Source organism: Lygodium microphyllum, chromosome 11 (genome assembly GCF_053477565.2).
Source record: "Lygodium microphyllum isolate KBCC chromosome 11, Lygodium_microphyllum_v1.1.10, whole genome shotgun sequence".
Classification (NCBI taxonomy): Eukaryota; Viridiplantae; Streptophyta; class Polypodiopsida; order Schizaeales; family Lygodiaceae; genus Lygodium; species Lygodium microphyllum.
This window is the reverse complement of record NC_141145.1, coordinates 161,922,109-161,931,121: the sequence shown is the minus strand read 5'-3', so window position 1 is coordinate 161,931,121 and position 9,013 is coordinate 161,922,109.

Below are 9,013 nucleotides of genomic sequence, written 5' to 3'. Positions count from 1 at the left end.
ATCACGTCTTGACTCTCCAACGCTAACATCCTAGTAGGAAACCCCCTCGCCTTGCCATAATGTGGCGCCTCCTCTCCTCGTCGCGATTTTCTTTGCGTACATCGTGCCTGGTCCCTCCCTCTACCTCGCTTTCACGTGATACCCCCTCCTCACAATGCGAGGTTTTTTGGGAGCGGAGGGTGTTCCATGTTGTGGGGGGGTTCGGTGGAGCGGGGTTTTCTGAGGAGGGAGGGCGTGCCATGTTGTGCAGGCAGGTTGTTGGAGCGGGGATTTCTGAGGAGGGAGGGTGTGCCATGTCGTGGGGGGGTGAGGTGATGTGCGGTGGGTCGAGCGGGGTTTCTCGAGGTGGGGTGCGCGGGGGATGCGCCGCGTCGTGGGGGTGTGCGGTGGCGTGGAGGGTTGTGCCGTGTCGTGGGGGGGTGACACGGGGTGGGGTGGGTCGAGCGGGGTTTTGGGAGGCGTGGTGGGGTCGTGTGAATGGATCGGGGTTTTTCAAGATGGGGTGTGGGGGGGATGCGCCGCGTCGAGGGGGGGTGCGGTGGGGTGGGGGGGTGTGCCGTGTCGCAGGGGGTGACGCGGGGTGGGGTGGGTCGAGCAGGGTTTTTCGATGCGTGGTGGGGTGGGTCGAGCGGGGTTTTTCGATGCGTGGTGGGGTGGTGTGGTGTGGATGGAGCGGGGTTTTTCGAGGTGGGGTGCGGTGCGGTGGGGGGATGTGCCGTGACGTGGGGGGGTGACTCAGGGTGGGGTGGGTCGAACGGGGTTTTCAGAGGCATGGTGGGGTGGTGTGGAGGGAGCGGGGTTTTTCGAGGTGGGGTGCAGGGGGGCATCATGGGAGGGTGCAGGGGGCGTCGTCGGGGGGTGCGGTGGGGTGGGGCAGTGACGCGCGGTGGGGTGGCTCGAGCGGGGTTTTCGGAGGCGTGGTGGTGTGGTGTGGAGGGAGTGGGGTTTTTCGAGGTGGGGTGCAGGGGGGCATCATGGGGGGGTGCGGATGGGTGGGGGGGTGACACGGGGTGGGGTGGGTCGAGCAGGTTTTTCGGAGGCGTGGTGGGGTGGTGTGGAGGGACCGTGGTTTTTCAAGGTTGGGTGCGGGGGGGCATCATGGGGGGGTGCGTTGGGGTGGGGGGTGTGCCGTGTCGTGGGGGGGTGATGCGGGGTGGGGTGGGTCGAGTGGGGTTTTCAGAGGCGTGGTGGGGCGGTGTGGAGGGACCGGGGTTTTTCGAGGTGGGGTGCGGGGGGGCGCGGTGGAATGGGGGGGTGTGCCGTGTTGTGGGGGGGTGACGTGGGGTGGGTTGGGTCAAGCGGGGTTTTTGGAGGCGTGGTGGGGTGGTGTGGAGGGAGCGCGGGTTTTTGAGGTGGGGTGCGGGGGGCGTCGTGGGGGGGTGTAGTGGGCTTGGGGGTGTGCCGTGTCGTGGGGTGGTGATGTGGGGTGGGGTGTGTCGAGCGGGGTTTCGGGAGGCATCGTGGGGTGGTGTGGAGGGAGCGGGGTTTTTCGAGGTTGGGTGCGGGGGGCGTCGTGGGGCAGTGCGGTGGGGTGGGGGGTGTGGCGTGTTGTGGGGGGGTGACGCGGGGTGGGGTGGGTCCAGCGGGGTTTTTGGAGGCGTGGTGGGGTGGGTTGGATGGAGCGCGGTTTTTGGAGGTGGGGTGCGGGGGGAGGCGCTGCGTTGTGGGGGGTGCGGTGGGGTGGGGGGGTTGTGCCGTGTCGTGGGGGGTGACATGAGGTGTCGCGATGCCCCCTCCCCCCACACCATGCCACGACACTACGCGACGCGCCCCCTCCCCAACATAACATGACAACCCCCCTCCCCCCCCATGACATCCCCAGCCACCCCCCATGACACGACACGATGCGACACGCCCCCCATGACACGCCACGACGCGATGCGACGCGCCCCCTGTGACACGACACGACGCGATGCGCCCCCCTATGACATCCCCCCAGCCCCCATGACATCCCCCTCGCCCCAAGACATGACATGACGTGACATGCCCCCCGCCCCTTAACACACACACCCACCCACCATGACATCCCCCCCCAAAACACACCACAACATGTCGCGACACCCCCCCTCGCCCCCCACGGATGACACAACACGACACGATGCGACGCGCCCCCTCCCCCTCCCCAACATAACATGACATCCCCCCTCCAAAATTCGGCCCCTCCCCCTTCCCCCCTCAACACACACCACACCATGTCGCGACGCACCCCCCCTCCCCCCCCATGCCATCCCCACCCCACCCCCCCGCCCCACGGCATGCACGACGTGCCGCCCCCCCTCCCCCCCCATGACCATGTCTCGACTTGCCCCCCCTCCAAAATTCGGCCCCTCCCCCTTCCCCCCTCAACACACACCACACCATGTCCTGACGTGCCGCCCCCCCCCCCCCCCCCCCCCATGGCATCCCCACCCCACCCCCCTCCCCCCATGACATGACACAACACGATGCGCCCCCCGCCAAAATTCGGCCCCTCCGCCTTCCCCCCTCAACACACACCACACCATGTCGCGACGCGCCCCCTCCCATGCCATCCCCACCCCACCCCCCGCCTCATGACATGACATGACGCGTCGCCCCCCTTGCCCCCCCCCATGACCTTGTCACGATGCGCCCCCCTCCAAAATTCACCCCCTCCCCCTTCCCCCCTCAACACACACCACACCATGTCGCGACGTGCCCCCCCTCCCCATGACATCCCCACCCCAATTCACCCCCCACCCATGACATGACACGACGCGACGTGCCCCTCCCCATGACATCCCCTCCCACCCCCCATGACATGACACGACGCGACGCCCCCCCCCATGATATCCCCCCCGAATGGTATCCCCCCCTCCCCGCCCCCCCATGACATGACACGACGAGACGTGCTCCCCTCCCCTTAACACACACACCCACCCACCATGACGCCCCCCCCCCCCCCCCCCCAACACACACCACACCATGTCGCGATGCGCCCTCCCCCCCACCTCCAAAATTCGCCCCCCCTTCCCCCCTCAACACACACCACACCATGTCGCGACGACCCCCCCCCCCCCGGCCCATGACATGACAGGACGCGACGTGCTCCCCTCCCCTTAACACACACACCCACCCAGCATGATGCCCCCACCCCAACACACACCACACCATGTCGCGACACCACCCCCCCACCCCATGACATGACACGATGCGACGCCGCCTCCCCCCCACGGATGACACAACACGACATGATGCGATGCGCCCCCCTCCCCCTCCTTAACATAACATGACATCCCCCCTCCAAAATTTGGCCCCTCCCCCTTCCCCCCTCAACACACAGCACACCATGTCGCGACGTGCCCCCCCCCTCCCATGCCATCCCCACCCCACCCCCCCGCCTCATGACATGACACGACGCCCCCTCAACACACACCACACCATGTCGCGATGCACCCCCCCATGACATCCCCACCCCACCCCCCCATGACACGACACGATGCGATGCGACGTGCCCCCCCCATGGCATCCCCCCCACCCCCATGACACGACACGATGCAACGCACCCCCCCTATGACATCCCCCCACCCTATGACATGACACCACACCATGTCGCGACACCCCCCCCCCCCCAATGATATCCCCCCCATGACATGACACGCCCTCTCCCCACCTCCAAAATTCGGCCCCCCCTTCCCCCCTCAGCACATACCACAACATGTCACGACGGCCCCCCCTACCCCCCCATGACATCCCCACCAAACCCCTCCCCATTACATAACACGATGCGACCCGCCCCCCATGACATCCGCCCCCCACCCCCCATCACACGACACGACGCGATACGCCCCCCACCCCATGACATCCCCCCCCACGCCCCATGACATGACACCACACCATGTCGGGATGCGCCCCCCCTTCCCCCCTCAACACACACCACACCATGTCGCGAAGCGCCCCCCCCCCCCCCCCCATGACATCCCCCCCCATGACATGACACGCCCTCCCCCCCACCTCCAAAATTTGCCCCCCCCCCCCTTCCCCCCTCAACACACACCACAACATGTCGCGACGCCCCCTCCCGCCTCATCACGCGCCCTCCCCCCCACCTCCAAAATTCGGCCCCCCCCCCTTCCCCCCTCAACACACACCACAACATGTCGCGACGCCCCCCCCCCCCCCCCCCCCCCCCCCCATGACATCCCCACCCGACCCCCCCCCCCCCCCCCCCCCATGACCATGTTGCGACTAGCCCCCCCCTCCAAAATTCGGCCCCTCCCCCTTCCCCCCTCAACACACACCACACCATGTCGCGATGCGCCGCCCCCCCCCATGACATGCCCCCCCACCCCCCATGACACGACACGACCCAACGCGCCCCCTCCTCCCCATGACATCCCCCTCCCCATGCCCCATGACATGACACGATGCGATGCCCCCCACGGATGACACGACGCGACACGATGCGACGCGCCTCCCTCTCCCTCCCCAACATAACATGATATCCCCCCCTCCAAAATTTGGCCCCTCCCCCTTCCCCCCTCAACACACACCAGACCATGTCGCGACGCGCCCCCTCCCCCCCGATGACATCCCCACCCCCCCCCCCCCCCCATGACCATGTCGCGACGCGCCTCCCCCTCCAAAATTCGGCCCCTCCCCCTTCCCCCCTCAACACACCCCACACCATGTCGCGACGAGACGCGCCCCCCCCCCCCCCTCCCCCCCCATGACATCCCCATCCCACCCCCCCCATGACATGACAGGATGCAACGGGCCCCCCCATGACATCCCCCCCCACCCCCCATGACATGACACCACACCATGTCGCGACGCGCCCCCCCTTCCCCCCTCAACACACACCACACCATGTCATGACGCCCCCCCCCCCCCCCCCCCCCCCCCCCATGACATCCCCCCCCAAGGACATGACACGCCCTCCCCCCCAACTCCAAAATTCAGCCCCCCCCCCCCTTCCACCCTCAAGACACAGCACAACATGTCGCGACGCCCCCTGCCTCATGACACGCCCTCCCCCCCACCTCCAAAATTCGGCCCCCGCCTTCCCCCTCAACACACACCACAACATGTTGCGATGCCCCCCCCCCCCCCCCCATGACACGACATGACGCGACGCGATGCGCCCCCCCCAACACACACCCCCTAAACACACACCACACCATGTCGCGATGTGCCGCCCTGCCCCCCCCCCCCCCCATGACATCCCCACCCCACCCCCGCCCCCCATGACATGACAAGACGCGACGTGACGCGCTCCCCCATGACATCCCCCCACCCCCCATGACATGACACGACCCGACGCCCCCCCATGACATCCCCCCGCCCCATGACAAGACACCACACCATGTCGCGACGCGCCTCCCCCCTCCCCCCCCATGACATGACACGCCCTCCCCCCCACCTCCAAAATTCGGCCCCCCCCCTTCCCCCCTCCACACACACCACAACATGTCGCGATGCCCCCCCCCCCATGACATCCCCACCCCACCACCCCCCATGACCATGTCGCGACGCGCCCCCCCTCCAAAATCGGCCCCTCCCCTTTCCCCCCTCAACACATACCACACAATGTCGTGACGCGCCGCCCCCCCCATGACATCCCCCCCCACCCCCCATGACACGACACCATGTGACGCGCCCCCCACCTCCCCATGACATCCCCCTCCCCACGTCCCATGACATGACACGACGCGACGCCCGCCACGGATGACATGACGTGACACGACGCGATGCGCCCCCCTCCCCCTCCCCAACATAACATGATATCCCACCCCTCCAAAATTTGGCCCCTCCCCCTTCCCCCCTCAACAAACACCACACCATGTCGCGACACGCCCCCCCCCCCCCCAATGACCATGTCGCAACGCGCCCCCCTCCAAAATTCGGCCCCTCCCCCTCCCCCCCCCATGACCATGTCGCGACATGCGCCCCCCTCCAAATTCAGCCCCTCCCCCTTCCCCCCTCAACACACACCACACCATGTCGCGACGCGCCGTCCTCCCCCCCCTCCCCCCATGACATGACACGATGCAATGCGCCCCCCCATGAAATCCCCCCCAGCTCCCATGACACGACACGACGCGACGCGCCCCCCCACCCCATGACATTCCCCCCCCCATGCCCCATGACATGACACCACACCATATCGCGACGCGCCCCCCCTTCCCCCCTCAACACACACCACACCATGTCGTGACGTGCTCCATCCCCCTCCCCCCCCCCCCCCCGCCCCCCCCCCACCTCATGACGCGCCCTCCCCGCCAGCTCCAAAATTCGGCCCTCCCCCTTCCCCCCTCAACACACACCACAATATGTCGCGACAGCGCCCCCCCCCCCCATGACCATGTTGCGACGCGCCCCCTCCCTCCAAAATTCGGCCCCTCTGCCTTTCCCCCTCAATACGGGGGGGAGGGGGGCACGTCGCGACATGGTGTGGTGTGTGTTGAGGGGGGAAGGGGGGGGGGGGGCATATTTTGGAGGTGGGGGGAGGGCGCGTTGCGACATGGTGTGGTGTGTGTTGGGGGGGGGGAGGGGGGGCGTCGCGTCGCATCGTGTCATGTCATGGGGGGGAGCATTGTGACATGTTGTGGTGTGTGTTGAGGGGGGAAGGGGGGGGCCGAAATTTGGAGGTGGGGGGGAGGGCATGTTATGTCATGGGGGGGGATGTCATGGGGGGAGGGGGGGTGCGTCCCGACATGGTGTGGTGTGTGTTGAGGGGGGAAGCGGGGGCGTGTTGCGACATGGTGTGGTGTCATGTCATGGGGCGGGGGGAGGGGGATGTCTTGGGGGGGGCGCTTCGTGTCGCGTCCTGTGATGGGGGTGGGGTGGGATGTCATGGGGGGGCGCGTCCCGTCGTGTCGTGTCATGGGGAGGGGGGTGGGGTGGGGATGTCATGGGGGGGAGGGAGGGGGCGGGGGCGGCGCGTCATGACATGGGGTTGGGTGTGTTGAGGGGGCGTCGTGTCATGTCATGGGGCGGGGAGGATGTCATGGGGGGGGCGCATTGCGTCGTGTCATGTCGTGTCATGGGGGGTCACGTCGCGTCGTGTCGTGTTGTGTCATGGGGGTAGGGGAGGGGATGTCATGGAAGGGTCGTGTCGCGTCGTGTCGTGTTGTGTCATGGGGGGTAGGGGAGGGGATGTCATGGGGGGGTCGCGTCGCGTCGTGTCGTGTCATGGGGGGGCCTGTCGCGTCACATCGTGTCGTGTCATGGGGGATGCGGGGGATGTCATGGGGGGGGGAGGGGGTTGTCATGTTATGTTGGGGAGGGGGCGCATCGCATCGTGTCATGGCATGGTGGGGGGGGAGGGGGCGTCGTGACATCCCGTGTCACCCCCCACGACACGGCACACCCTCCCACCCACGGCACCGCCCATGACGCGGCACCCCCCCCCAACCTCGAAAAACCCCGCTCTATCCACACGACCCCACCACGCCTCCAAAAACCCCGCTCGACCCACCATGCCCCGTGTCACCCCCCAGGACATGGCACACCCCCCACCCCACCGCACCCCCCCACGACGCCCCCCCCGCACTCCACCTCGGAAAACCCTGCTCCCTCCACACCACCCTACCACGCCTTCGAAAAGCCCGCTCGACCCACCCCACCCCGCGTCACCCCCCCTCCCCCACGACACGGCACACCCCCCCACCCCACCGCACCCCTCCACGACGCCCCCCCGCACCCCACCTTGAAAAACCCCGCTCCATCCACACCACCCCACGACACCTCCCGAAACAGCGCTCGACCCACCCTGCATCACCCCCCCATGACATTGCACACCCCCCACCCCCCTCCTCCGACCCCACCTCGAAAAACTCCGCTCCATCCACACCACCCCACCATGCCTACAAAAACCCCGCTCGACCCACCCCACCCCGCGTCACCCCCCCAGGACACGGCACACCCCCCCACGACGCCCCCCCGCACCCTACCTCAAAAATCCCCGCTCCCTCGACACCACCCCACCACGCCTTCGTAAACCCCGCTCGACCCACCCCACCCCGCGTCACCCCCCACGACACGGCACACCCCCCCACCCCACCACACGCCCCGACAACGCCCCCCCGCACCGCGCCGTGTCATGTCGTGTCATGGGGGGTGGGGGGATGTCATGGGGGGGGTGCGTCGCGTCGTGTCGTGTCATGGGTGGGGGGGGTGGGGTGGGGATGTCATGCGGAGGGGGGGGCAGCACGTCGCGACATGGTGTGGTACGTGACATGGTCATGGGGGGGGGGGGAGGCGGCACATCGTGTCATGTCATGGGGCGTGGGGGGGGGGCGCGTCGTGTCATGTCAGGGGGCAGGGGGGTGGGGTGGGGATGGCATGGGGGGGGGGGGGCGGCGTGTCGCGACATGGTGTGGTGTGTGTTGAGGGGGGAAGGGGGACGATGGGCCGAATTTTGGAGGGGGGGATGTCATGTTATGTTGGGGAGGGGGGGGGGGGCGCGTCGCATCGTGTCGTGTCATGGGTGGGGGGGTGGGGTGGGGATGTCATTGGGGGGGGGGGAGGGGGGGCGACGCGTCGTGTCATGTCATGGGGCGGGGCGGGGGGGCTGGGGTGGGGATGGCATGGGGGGGGGGGGCAACGTGTCACGACATGGTGTGGTGTGTGTTGAGGGGGGAAGGGGTGGATTTTGGAGGGGGGGATGTCATGTTATGTTGGGGAGGGGGGCCCGTCGCGTCATGTCGTGTCATGGGTGGGGGGGTGGGGTGGGGATGTCATGAGGGGGGCGCGTCGGGTCGTGTCATGTCATGGCGGGTGGGGGGGATGTCAGGGGGGGGGCACGTCACGTTGTGTCGTGTCATGGGGGTGGCGCGTCGCGTCGTGTCGTGTTATGGGTGGGGGGGTGGGGTGGGGATGTCATGGTGAGGGGGGGGAGGGGGGCACGTGGCGACATGGTGTGGTGTGTGTAGAGGGGGAAGGGGGGTGGCAAATTTTGGAGGTGGGGGGAGGGCGCGTCGCGATAGGCGTGGTGTGTGTTGGGGGGGGGTGTCCCGACATGTTGTGGTGTGTGTTGAGGGGGGAAGAGGGG